Source organism: Sinohyriopsis cumingii, chromosome 17 (assembly GCF_028554795.1).
Source record: "Sinohyriopsis cumingii isolate HCF-2022 chromosome 17, ASM2855479v2, whole genome shotgun sequence".
NCBI lineage: Eukaryota > Metazoa > Mollusca > Bivalvia > Unionida > Unionidae > Sinohyriopsis > Sinohyriopsis cumingii.
Window position 1 is genome coordinate 49,528,029 of NC_142977.1, and position 12,698 is coordinate 49,540,726.

The following is a 12,698-nucleotide window of genomic DNA, read 5'->3' on the forward strand; positions in this document are numbered from 1 at the left end:
GGGAAAACCCAACCAGCTGAAAAAATTCCAGTAATCAAATTTAGCTAGATAAACTTCCAACTAGCTGAAAATTTACTAAGAATTGGCTAGATAAATAACTAATAATGACCGCATCGGATTATCGATATAATCTTGCGCGATCATGGCAAGATTCACTAAAAAAACAAATAGACGAGTATCAAATAAAAATAAAGAAATACCAGCGCAGATTAGTTACTATTGATGTTGTTGTTTATACCGCATCAGCAATAATCGCCGGTGCGGGTATTGTTTTATCCGTGGTAACAACAATCGCACCGATCGTAGCAACGATAATAATTTCATCAACAACAACGATAGCTGGCGTTCTCAATATCATTGCAAGAAAAATATCTTCGTGTACAAGCGAGAAACTATTATCGTACAAAAACAAACTAACTAAGATCAATGACGCATATTCGAAGTTATCATCGCTGATTTCCGAAAGTCTCAACGATGGAGTTATATCCGATATAGAATTTTATTCGATGATCAGCATCTACTCGGAGATTGAACAAATGAATAATAATAATGTCCGAGTTAGTCCAGATAGTGACAAACACGACTCCGCCAATAACAACATTAATATCACTAAGCTCAACTAATCCAGAATTTAGTATTAATTTTCCAACTCCAATTGGTGCAAAGGAAATGGCATTGATACAGTTACGAGTTTATAATAGTTGGCCTAATATCAGATCAAAATCATTCGGTAAATTATTATCAAACAATTCACTTGTTGTTGCTGATAAGAAACACGCCGATGGAACTCCTAGTTGGTTTGTCGTTAGTATACCAACCGGCAGCTATGAGATTGAACAGATAAATAGCGAGTTCAACACTAGAATATCGAATATTACTGGCGATGCTAATCCAGGAATAAAGATATCAGCACATGAACCAACGTTATCATCAATCATTGAAGTAAAATCGCCGTATATGGTAGATATTTACCGTTCATCTATCAGGACAGTATTAGGCTGGCCTGATATTCCGCCTGGCAGAATAACAACACCAGAACCAAAGAAATCCGACTTTATCAGCAATGAAAAAAACTTCCACGGACTTGACTTGGACTATATTGATCAGTATGAACAAACTAAGGCGAGTCTTGATTTTTCATCAGGATCAGTTTATATGCTAGATTTGTTCGAGGATAGCATTACAATATTATTTGTTAAAATTATCAACGAATATGAAATACAAAAGAAACTGTTAGAACATTATTTCCAAGATTGCGTATTTAACGTACAAGCTTCATGCAACGAAATTATAATTACAACAGAGCGGATAAATAAATTAGCTGCTGATATGGAACTTATTAACGAACTAGCAACGGGCTATATACAAAACAGCGCCGTTTTTGGTATGGGTTTTATTATTAACGCATTTATGCAACGACATAATCTAACCGAGAGGACGTTGCCAAATTATAAATTTCCCGGCTACAATGTTGATGAGATGAGAAAATTTGTCACTGATACGACTGATAAGTTATTTCCTAAATTGCATGACGCTTGGGTTAAGAAGAAAACACAAGCAGAATCAATCTTGATGCATGATAATGATGGAATTGGACAAGGGAGACATATATCACCTGGGATAGTTAATATAACCGAAGTGATTGCTGTTTATCTTCATGCTGATGTTGTGGAAGGTAGCTACAATGTTGATCCTGCAATATCAAGAGCGGAGCAGGGATTTGTATTATACACATTCTCTCCTAACGTCTCTCCTGGTTACTTGATAATAAAGGAGCCGGTTAATCCGTTTTACCTACGCTGTCATAATCGATTATTATCAAGAATAAATTTCAAACTAACAAATCAAGATGGAAATTTACTTGATATTCGCGGAGAAACGCTGAGTATTAGTTTGTTGGTAAAATCGTAAGCGAAAGTTTTTGATTTTTAAATCTGTATCCCAGGGAAAAACAAACGAAAAAAATAAATAAAACCCAGAAGAATTTTTCAAAATTAATCTTTTTTTTTTTATTTTGTAAATTTATGCCGTCTTAGGAATCAGAGATTCTCTTGCTTTATTCTCATCAACAAGTTTTTTCAGTTGTCTGACACGAGAACTTGTGATTTTCCTTGATTCATATGCGTCGGATAAAATTAATCTAGCTTTTTCTACTAGCGTTGATAATTTAACAAAATCCTCGATGTGATCATCGCTGACTGTCGCAAGTGATTGATACATCGCGATTTGGATCTTCTTTATTAATTTATATTCTGACGGCAGGGTATATTTATATTCGAGTCTCCCTAGAATAATTGTTTCGAATTCTGATCTGATTTTATTCACATCAAGGTCCGATGGGAGATCTATTTTTCTTTTCAAACTATTAATCTCTCCCATAATATCGTTTATTATTTCTTCGTCCATTATACTAATTTTGTAGTATTTAATTATTCTTCATCATCATCAAATATTATTGGAACATAGAAGAATCTGATCCACTCACCGAGATTGTAGGAAAATGTTCTGTGGTTTATTCCCTCCGCTACTCGCCATATCGATACTGGAGTAATTTCATAAAATTTCGCAGCAGCATATATCGACTCAAATGCAATTTCTTCATTTGTTTCTTGATTTACCGACTTAACTGACTTGGCATCTTTCGGATGTTTTCCAGTGTTACCCGAGGAACAATTTTCACTCTGAGTCACAGCTCGAAGATTAGTTAATTCATTATTAAGTTTATTTCCATCGATATGATCTATAACCAAATTGTCTCTGATGAGTCCATGGAAACATTCGAACACAAATCTGTGAACGAAGTAATTTGTTTTTCTTCGCCTATTATTTTTGCTGATTGTGAATTTGAGATATCCATTCATATTAATATTACCAACAAGATTCTTCGTTCTTATGTGTCTCACATTTCCATCCTTGGATGCTTCATAATCATCAATGGTAGGATGTGATCTATATTCACTCATAGGAATCGTTGATTTCATTTCCATATATAATATTTTATACTTCTAAATCATAATTTGCTTTGAAACGATTAATATAATCTTCTTCACAAGAAATTACTGAGGAAGATTTCTTTTCATAATATCTTCGTAATTCACGATATTTCTTTCCTCCACAAGAGAAACATAATCGAGTCTTTCCTCGAATGCCAACTTGACAAACTAAACACCGTTGCGGTCCTTTGTTACCTCGTCGAACTTCGTATATATGAGCGCCGCAATATTCACCTCTACAAGATTTGTCACATGATTTTGTTGATCCAACTATTATCCACGCACATTGCTTCATTATTATAATTAGATATTTGTCTAAAATATAATAATGGAACTATTTGATCTTGATGAGGCAGAATATATCATTCCTGAAGTTGATCGTGCGAAGAAGGAATTTTTCGATGATGGAGCAATTCATGTTTGGTCAACTTGGAAAACTAACTTCATTGATGCTACGATGAATCTGGAGAGAGCGAAAAAGATAATCGAACACATAAAATCTGAACACAAAGAAGAGCGATTTATTTTCGGAATAAAATTTATTGCACAAATGCCGGACGATACTTGGATTATTCGCGATAAACGAGATCCAGTACGCGGCGGTAAGAAAAATGTCGTTCTTGATAAGAATTCGAAGCCAGGATTATTATTGGGAATTGATGGTCCTTATTATGCTAGAGCCTATCCTTCTAGTGCTGTAGTGTATGGAATTTATCGGCTGAATAATAATCCTGATGCGAAAAATCTACCTGCGATGAAAGAATCACCGATGATAAATTGCGTTGCTGAGAGAGTGATCGAACACATGAGAAATACTCGTCGCGGATCCGGTCTAACTCAATTGAGATTGGATAAAATTAACACGTGGGCAAATACAGTTACTAATGGCGCATCGATTGATGATGTTGCTGCGTTGAGCAAGAAACTCAAATTTCCTATTACGGTTAAAACGTTATCGGGTGAAATATTATACTCGTCGCCGTATAAATCTCGAGGAACTCCAATCGAAATTGTTGATCATAATTCACACGCGTGGACTCAGTCAGTGATGATATTTCCACGAGATCGTGTTGTTAAATTCTATCCCGTGGAAAATTCCACGGATGGCGCTGATGCAATGTTCCGATTTATCAAACTATTAGCCAAGTCCGATCCAATATCAGTCTGGTTATTTTCTAGCGAAGAAAAATACGATCAATTTATCTTGCCACGCGGAGATATTTACCGTGATGAACTATTACACGATTCGATGAAAAATATCGCGGAGAAATATTCGTCAAATCCAAATAAATTGCTGACAAACTGCTTTACTGTTCCATCTGTTGCCGCTCATGCTGCAAGAGAGAGAAATTCGTGGAAACCTACAAGGAATGAGTTTCTTAATGATATTCAACTTAGTTGTATCGAATATGGCCATGGAGGATTATGGAATACCAAATACAATTTCGAAGATATGATCTCCTTTGACATGAGCGCGTGCTATCCTGGAAGTTTCCTTGGATATGGCGATTGTGCAGATTACTTTGCTAAATTCGGCCATCCTACCAGCGAGATGACAAGAGTGGCAATCAACGGACCATTACCCGATTTTGTTATGACAGGATTCGCTCATGTTACTTCGTTCGAACTTGCTGAGAATTTGCATAGGATTTGCTATATTTGGTTTGGTCGGCATTTATCTCAGCGAAGATGGGTTCCCATAGTGCTGTTGAGATATATGTTGGATTCGTCGATGTTACTATCGCTGATAGTGAGTGAAGCAATTATATCCTATAGGAAACAAACTGAAGTGTGGTTACCCACAGATTGTGAGAACGCGAAAGATATTGGAAGAAAAATAATTGGTAAATTCACTCAAGGAGGATCAGTTGATCATAAGCACAGACACGCTAGATTATTCATCAATGATGCTGAGATGGATTTTATTATTGCTGATACAGTATCGCGTGGAATATTTTGCAATAGAGAAAATATTATTATTGATGGAACGAAACTAGGTACCGTGATTAGTTATCTCGATGGAGAGTCAGCGCAGTATACTCATCTAAGATCATCGATGCTCGCTTATGTGAGTATTAATTTATTGTCGATGATAAATAAATTTGCCGATATCGCGGTAAGAGTTGCAACGGATTCATTTTATATCGATAAGAAATATCAGTGTAGGTTGGAAAATTTAATCACTAATGATTCATGGGGAACTTGGAGAATAAAGAATGAGGATATTCTAGATTATTGTGAAGACGCTGATGTAGAAGATTGCGATAAGTTTCATAAAGACCAATGCGATGAAGTATCAACAGCCGCATCTGCGTTTGATCCGATTTCACGAAACAAATTCGTTTATCTGAATGGTCCTGGCGGTAGTGGTAAAACCACACGAGCGATAAACTTATTTTCAAACTCTGATATGATAGTGTTAACTCCAACTCACAGGTTAGCAAGAGAAATAAAGCAGCGTGGCGTTAGTTCTTGCACGTATCACAGTTATTTCAAGTACAGTGGTGGATTATGGGATCCGGCTCGAATGGGAAACAAATATATCAACAAGATTATAGTATTTGATGAAATTTGCACAGTAAATTTAGTTATACTAAAATCATTCCTAAGTTGGTTGGAAGAAAAAAATACTGCAGTGATAATGTGCGGAGATCATGGTCAACCTGATCCTATTGATGGTGAATCTCCTCATAGATGGCTCAGAAACTTTGTGGATTATTATGAAGAGATTGATGCCGATTATAGATCTAATGATAATTTACTAACTGAGTTTAAAAAAATGATTCGATTGCAACCTAATAAGTTTCAATGTGATGTGATGAGAAAAATAATTGACGAGACTTCGATGGATAATTTTCTATCCTTGTGGCGTCCAGATCATTTGATTGTGGCTAGCAGAAAAATTGTTCGTGATAATATTCAGGAAATATTATTCAAACTTCATTATGAGAAATTTCCAACGTTGCCGGTACCATTATGCTATAGGCCCGCTGATACTAGAAAACAAAATATTAATGTTACTTTGCCGTGCGGAGAAGAAAAAATAATGGTTTTGAACGATATTATTTTCGTTGATATTAATCTTGTCAATGATGCGATAAGCGCAGAAAGATCGCCGTGGAAACTCGGATATGCAGCAACGATTCACTCGTCACAGGGATTAACAGTAGATGGTCAAGTCTGGATTGTCGATGATAGAATTTCCTGGTCAAATTTAGTTTATCTAGCCGTGTCTCGAGTAAGAAAATTATCTCAGTTGGGTAGAATTAAATTTCACATTAACGAAGATGGCGGTAATTGAGTATCCTTTGGAATTACTTGTAATTCTTCTTTGGTAAATCCGCGTTGTGGTGCTAATGAATCTAGAAAATAAATTGCTGGCCTTCCTGATGATCTTGTTACGGCCGATATTTTATGCGTTGTAACACTCCAGTTTGGATCGGTTGCTCTTTTTCTTCCACCCTCGGCTTCTCCTTCTTTATACAAATATCTAACCGTGACGCTACCTAACACCGGCGAAATTATTGAACTTCGCTTTAGTGGTATATTTGGTTTTGTAATTGCAATTGCGGGTTTCATTGATATTGTTCGTGTTACTTCGTTATTTAGTGTGTTAATCACGTGAGGTAATCTTGTTACCCAATCGTGAGATCGTTTATCTTGGATAAATTCGCGCGCGTACTGATATCCGAATAATCGTTCTGCAAGAGTTTTATTGAATCTCTCAACGATAGCTTGATTGTGATGAACACCTACAATACCGCGACGGATTTTAACATTATTCTTTTTCATCAGTGAAGTAACCGCACCAAGAAATTCTCGACCTGGATCAACCTGGAGAAGCTTCGGCCATGTTAATGGAGATCGTGAATAAATTTCGCTAAACGCCTTAGCAATATCTGTTGCTGTTTTATTCGATAACGGTTCCGCTTCTTTGTACCTACTTGCAATATCAACAACCGTCAGAACATATTTGTATATAACTCCGTCAACGGTATCGTAAGGAAGAAACATTAAGTCGGCCTGATGAACTTCGTTAGGTACACTGACAGAGAAACTCGCATATGGTATTTTCTTAGGCGGAGGAAGATAAATTTGCCAAACAGCTTGCTTTGATAACCATGATGCAGCGGTGGAGTGTTTTACTTTTGCGGCCTTGGCAAGTTTGGCAATTGCTGATTTTCCTTTCCAAAATCCTCGCGGAGAATAATATATCTGCTCCATTATAATTTACCAGCACCGAGAACTAATTTACCTTTCATTGCTCCTTTTATCAACCAAGTTGCCAATTTTTCTTTGAATTTTTTATTAGGTACTGCGTCTATTGCGTGAATTAGCTTCACATCAGCGAGATGTCGTTGTTCTAAATCTCCACTGCGATATGCAAGATCGTGATAGTAGCATGCGTTATCAATAGCATTTACTGGTTCTTCACCAGGATTTGGTTGATTATTATTATTAAGTCTTATATCTAGCCTTGTACCAGGTCCGCAATAGTTGTATCCTGGCAGATGTTTCTCTCCGGGATATTTCGCCCAAGGCAATCCTGGCAGATTTGTTAAGGAGGCGGTAATATCTCCTCCGGTTCTTCTATCTTTTTTTTAACGAATCTATATTTGATTGTACCACAAACCGCACATTCACCTTTGATAGCATTCCTGTTGTTGCGTGTAACAACTTCGATTGGATTTAGCGTAGCAGTTCGAGTGCGACACTTAACACAATATGAATCCATAATATTCTAATAACATGAATGTAATTGATTTTTCAGCCACGAAAAAACGCGAGCAAGTGAAACACACTTCAGCATTACCAAATTCGATAAGAATGATAATTATTGGACCGTCGGGATCTGGAAAAACGCAGTTATTGCTAAATTTGATAATGAGATGGCTAAAATGGGATAAATTGTATTTAGTTGCGCCATCCGTTGATGATCAGCGATGTTATCAAGTACTGAAGGAATTTAGTGATAATACTGAGGATGGCACAATAGAATTTATAACGGACATAAATGAAGCTCCATCAGTGGAAAGTTTAGACGGCGATACTAATAATCTTGTTGTTTTTGATGATGTGATGCTGGACAAACAAACTAACCCAGCTAGGATATTCTCGCGTGGCCGACATAAGAACACCGATGTGATTTACGTGACGCAGCGATATACGCAAATTCCAAAGGTAATTAGAGACAATTGTAATATTTTATCAGTTTTCAATGGTGTTGATACTCACACACTGAGGAATATTCATCAAACTTGGTGTAATGGCGACATGGATATAAATAAGTTTAAAAATTTCTTTAGTCACGCTCAGGCAACTCCGCACGGATTTGTCACGATTAATCTTCATGATCCGCGTAGTAGGTATCGAGTTGGTCTTGATCAGATTTACTCATAAAATTGCAACCCAAATTTGCAATCACAAATAAATTTTACAACACCCCCCCCAAAAAAACTGTCTTTTTTTTATGCCTAAAAATGCACTTTGGGTTGAAATTTTGCGGATTAATTTGCGCAGGAAGGTTTATTTTTGAAATCTGAGGCTTCTACGGAGAAATGTTCGGTGAGAGGCTTAAATTTATCTGAGCCAGGGGGTCTGTACAACTTCCCTGCTGCTATTACATTGATGTTTCTTCCTGTTCCTTAATATTTCAATTGTTCTCTATTACTTAACATTTGCATTTGTCTCTGTCATTTAATGTTTCCTTTCCACTGTATTTCTAAGAGATAAGGTGCAAAAAACTAATGGATATATCAGGATGGACAAGCGGTCTAAGGTGCTGCATTCAAGTTGTATTAGAATCTCACCCTCATCGACTTCTCTGCAACGAAAAAACTGATAACTTTGTAGTTAATGTTATCATTATTACAGGCACAATATACAAGTACAAAGATAAAACGATTGATCATAGGAGATTATCCTGTGCTGTTACAAAATCTTTGTTGTTACAAAATCTTACTATTTATTCAATTAGTCGATGATTCTAGGCCTCAACGAGTCCTATTCAGTATGCTGACCTATACGCCCATCAGTCTCTCTATGTGCACTCGGCACTTTGTAACGTGTATGTCAGGATGGCCGAGCGGTCTAAGGCGCTGCGTTCAGGTCGCAGTCGGGTCTTCCCGGCGTGGGTTCGAATCCCACTTCTGACAAACAGTTTTTATTTTCTATCTTATTTAACAGAAATAACTATTTTTTGAAATATACAAGTCACTTTAATACAATTGTAAATATAACCATAAAACAATATTACGTATCAACTGCCTGTATGAACCTGTACATACCTACCAGGTCTGACTATTAATGGGTCCATTTGTTGATCTAGGAAATTAAGCACAACATCTCATAACGGACATATCCGGATGACTTAGCGATTTAAGGCACTGCATGAATACCGTAAGATTGTATCGGCAGGCACTACCTTGTCCTGGATATATCAGGATGGCCGAGCGGTCTAAGGCGATGCGTTCAGGTCGCAGTCGGGTCTTCCCGGCGTGGGTTCGAATCCCACTTCTGACAAACTGTTCTTTTGTCATAGAGCAGTATCTCTTATGACTCCAAAATAAAAAACATCAATCTTACAGCGTTCATGTATGCTGGCATATAACAGCTGTTTTAGCTAAATATGCTTTTCTGGCCCTTCAAATGTATCAATTTGTTATCCGCTCTCTCTCTCTCTCTCTCTCACACACACACACACACACACATAGACACACACACACATACAAATCTCACGGATATCTACAGACGGGAAAGCGATACAACCTGCATGAGTGTTTCACTCACATTCCTTCGAGTCCCAAAAAGGTTACCTTTTTATTGTTTATGCTCAAACAGTTATAATAAGCACAAGGTATTATCGAGAGGAGAAGTTTATCTCTTGTATGTTAATGAGAAATTGTCATTTTTATATAAGTACACGCTGGCGCTATATTCCGGCGATTCACAAACAAGATGCCCATCTATCCACTGCCTGTCTAATTATATACGTCTACCTACCCTTCCCCCCCCCCCTCCCCACCGTCTCTCTCTCTCTCTCTCTCTCTCTCTCTCTCTCTCTCTCTCTTTATGGATGTATGCATACATAATATAACATTGTTCAATAACGCTTACCTGTTACATTGGAGTTTTTCACTGTTCCTTCATATTTCAATTGTTCTCTATTACTTAACATTTGCATTTGTCTCTATCATTTAATGTATCCTTTCCACTGTATTTCTAAGAGATAAGGTGCAGAAAACTAATGGATAGATCAGGATGGACAAGCGGTCTAAGATGATGCATTCAAGTTACAGTAGAATCCCTCCCACATCGACTTCTCTGCAAGGAAAACATTAATAACTTTGTAGTTAATGTTATCATTATTAGAGGCACAATATACAAGTACAAAGATAAAAATATAGATGATGGGAGATTATCCTGTGCTGTTACAAAATCTTTGTTGTTACAAAATCTTACTATTTATTCAATTAATCGATGATTCTAGGCCTCAACGAGTCCTATTCAGTATGCTGACCTATACGCCCTTCAATCTCTCTATGTGCACTCGGATCTTTGCAATGCATATGTCAGGATGGCCGAGCGGTCTAAGGCGCTGCGTTCAGGTCGCAGTCGGGTCTTCCCGGCGTGGGTTCGAATCCCACTTCTGACAAACAGTTTTTATTTTCTATTTCCTTTAATAAAAATAAATATTTTTTTTGCAATATACAAGTCACATTAATACAATTGTAAATATAACCATAAAATAATATTACGTGTCAAATACATCTATGAACCAGTGCATACCTACCAAGTCTGAATGTATTAATGGAACAATTTTGTTTATCTGCCAAATTAATCCATCGCATCTCATAACGGACATCTCCGGATGGCTTAGTGATTCAAGGCACTGTAAAAAATCCGGTAAGATTGTGTCGGCAGGCACAACTTTGTGCTGGACATGTCAGGATGGCCGAGCGGTCTAACGCGCTGCGTTCAGGTCGCAGTCGGGTCTTCCCGGCGTAGGTCCGAATCCCACTTCAGACAAACTGTTTCTTTTTTCAATCTTATTTAAAACAAATAAATATTTTGTAAATATACGAATCACTTTAATACAAGAGTAAATATAACCATAAATAATATTACGTATCAACTACCTGTATGAACCAGTGCATACCTACCCAATCTGAATGTATCAATGGGTCCATTTGTTTAGCTAGAAAACTAACCATAGCATCTCATAACGGAAATATCAGGATGGCTTAGCGATTTAAGGCAGTGCATGAATACTGTAAGATTGTGTCGGCAGGCACTACCTTGTCCTGGATATGTTAGGATGGCCGAGCGGTCTAAGGCGCTGCGTTCAGGTCGCAGTCGGGTCTTCCCGGCGTGGGTTCGAATCTCACTTCTGACAAACCTTAATTTTGTCATAGAGCAGTATCTCTTATGACTCTGCAATTGATAACATCAATCTTACAGCATTCACGTATGTTAGCATATAACAGCTGTTTTAATTAAATATGCTTGTCTGGCCCTTCAAAGTTATTAATTTCTCTCTCTCTCTCTCTCTCTCTCTCTCTCTCTCTCTCATACAAATATCACGAATATCCAAAGACGGGAAAGCGATACAACCTGCAGGAGTGTTTCTCTCACATTGATTCGAGTCCCAAAACGATTACCTTTTTATTGTTTATGCTCAAACATTTATAATAAGCACAAGGTATTATCGAGAGGAGAAGTTTATATCTTGTATGTTAATGAGAAATTGTCATTTTTATATAAGTACCCGCTGGCCGTATGTTCCCGCGATTCACAAACAAGATTCCCATCTATTAGCTACCTGTCTAACTATATACGTCTAACGACTCTTCCTCTCTCTCTCTCTCTCTCTCTCTCTCTCTCTCTCTCTCTCTCTCTCTCTCCTAGATGTATACATCCATAAAAGTGAACATGCACGCGTATCTATTACATTGCTGTTTGTTACTACTCTTTAATATTTCCATCTGTCTCGATCACACAATAGTTCACATTGTCTCTGTTAGTTCAGGTTTGCGTTTCTCTGTACCTCGAAGAGAGATAACGCACAGACAATTATAATGGTCATGTCAGGATGGCCGAGTAGACGCAGTCAGATATTCCCGGCTTCGCTTCGAATACCACTTCTGAGAAACTGTAAAATGTAAATGTAGTTAGTTATATAATAATAATAATAATAATAACAAAAACATAATAATGAGGACTTTGTATAGCGCCTAATCTTTAGAAGCTCTAAGCGCTTTACAACATTAGAAAACACCTATAAGATAAAATATCATATACTGCTATGATCACAAAAACAAACACCATGAATTTAGAAAACATTAAAAACATCTTGAGAATATTTAAGGTAGGAAACATTATTCAGTCTTTAAGTTTGTTCTTGCAGTCGAAATAAGTGAGTTTTGAGAGCCCTCTTGAATGTGATCACTGTGACTTTGTGTCTACGTTCAGAGGGCAATTCAATCCACGTTGCTGGGCCCTAGTATGTAAAAGAAAGCTGTCCATATGACTTTGTTTTCATAGTGGGAATAATGAGTATACGTTTGTCAAAAGAGACGCATAAGTACATGTATCTTGCTGGTGTGTACACATGGGTGAGGTCGGATAGGTATCTTGGACTCGAGTCCGACAGGGAAACGTAGCACAGAGAACAAATTTTGTGTTTGATTCTGGATCAAATGCTGA

At 37.2% G+C, this 12,698-nt stretch overlaps 4 non-coding genes across 4 annotated transcripts; all 4 read left to right on the top strand.

Moving 5' to 3' along the window:
* Positions 1–9,064: 9,064 nt before the first annotated feature.
* On the top strand, positions 9,065–9,148 carry Trnal-cag (transfer RNA leucine (anticodon CAG)). Its single transcript has one exon. It is a non-coding gene; the product is annotated as a tRNA-Leu (tRNA).
* Positions 9,149–9,431: 283 nt separating this feature from the next.
* Positions 9,432–9,515, top strand: Trnal-cag (transfer RNA leucine (anticodon CAG)). Its single transcript has one exon. It is a non-coding gene; the product is annotated as a tRNA-Leu (tRNA).
* A 1,048-nt stretch (positions 9,516–10,563) lies between these two features.
* Trnal-cag (transfer RNA leucine (anticodon CAG)) lies at positions 10,564–10,647 on the top strand. The gene has a single exon. It is a non-coding gene; the product is annotated as a tRNA-Leu (tRNA).
* Positions 10,648–11,304: 657 nt separating this feature from the next.
* Positions 11,305–11,388, top strand: Trnal-cag (transfer RNA leucine (anticodon CAG)). Its single transcript has one exon. It is a non-coding gene; the product is annotated as a tRNA-Leu (tRNA).
* Positions 11,389–12,698: the final 1,310 nt, after the last annotated feature.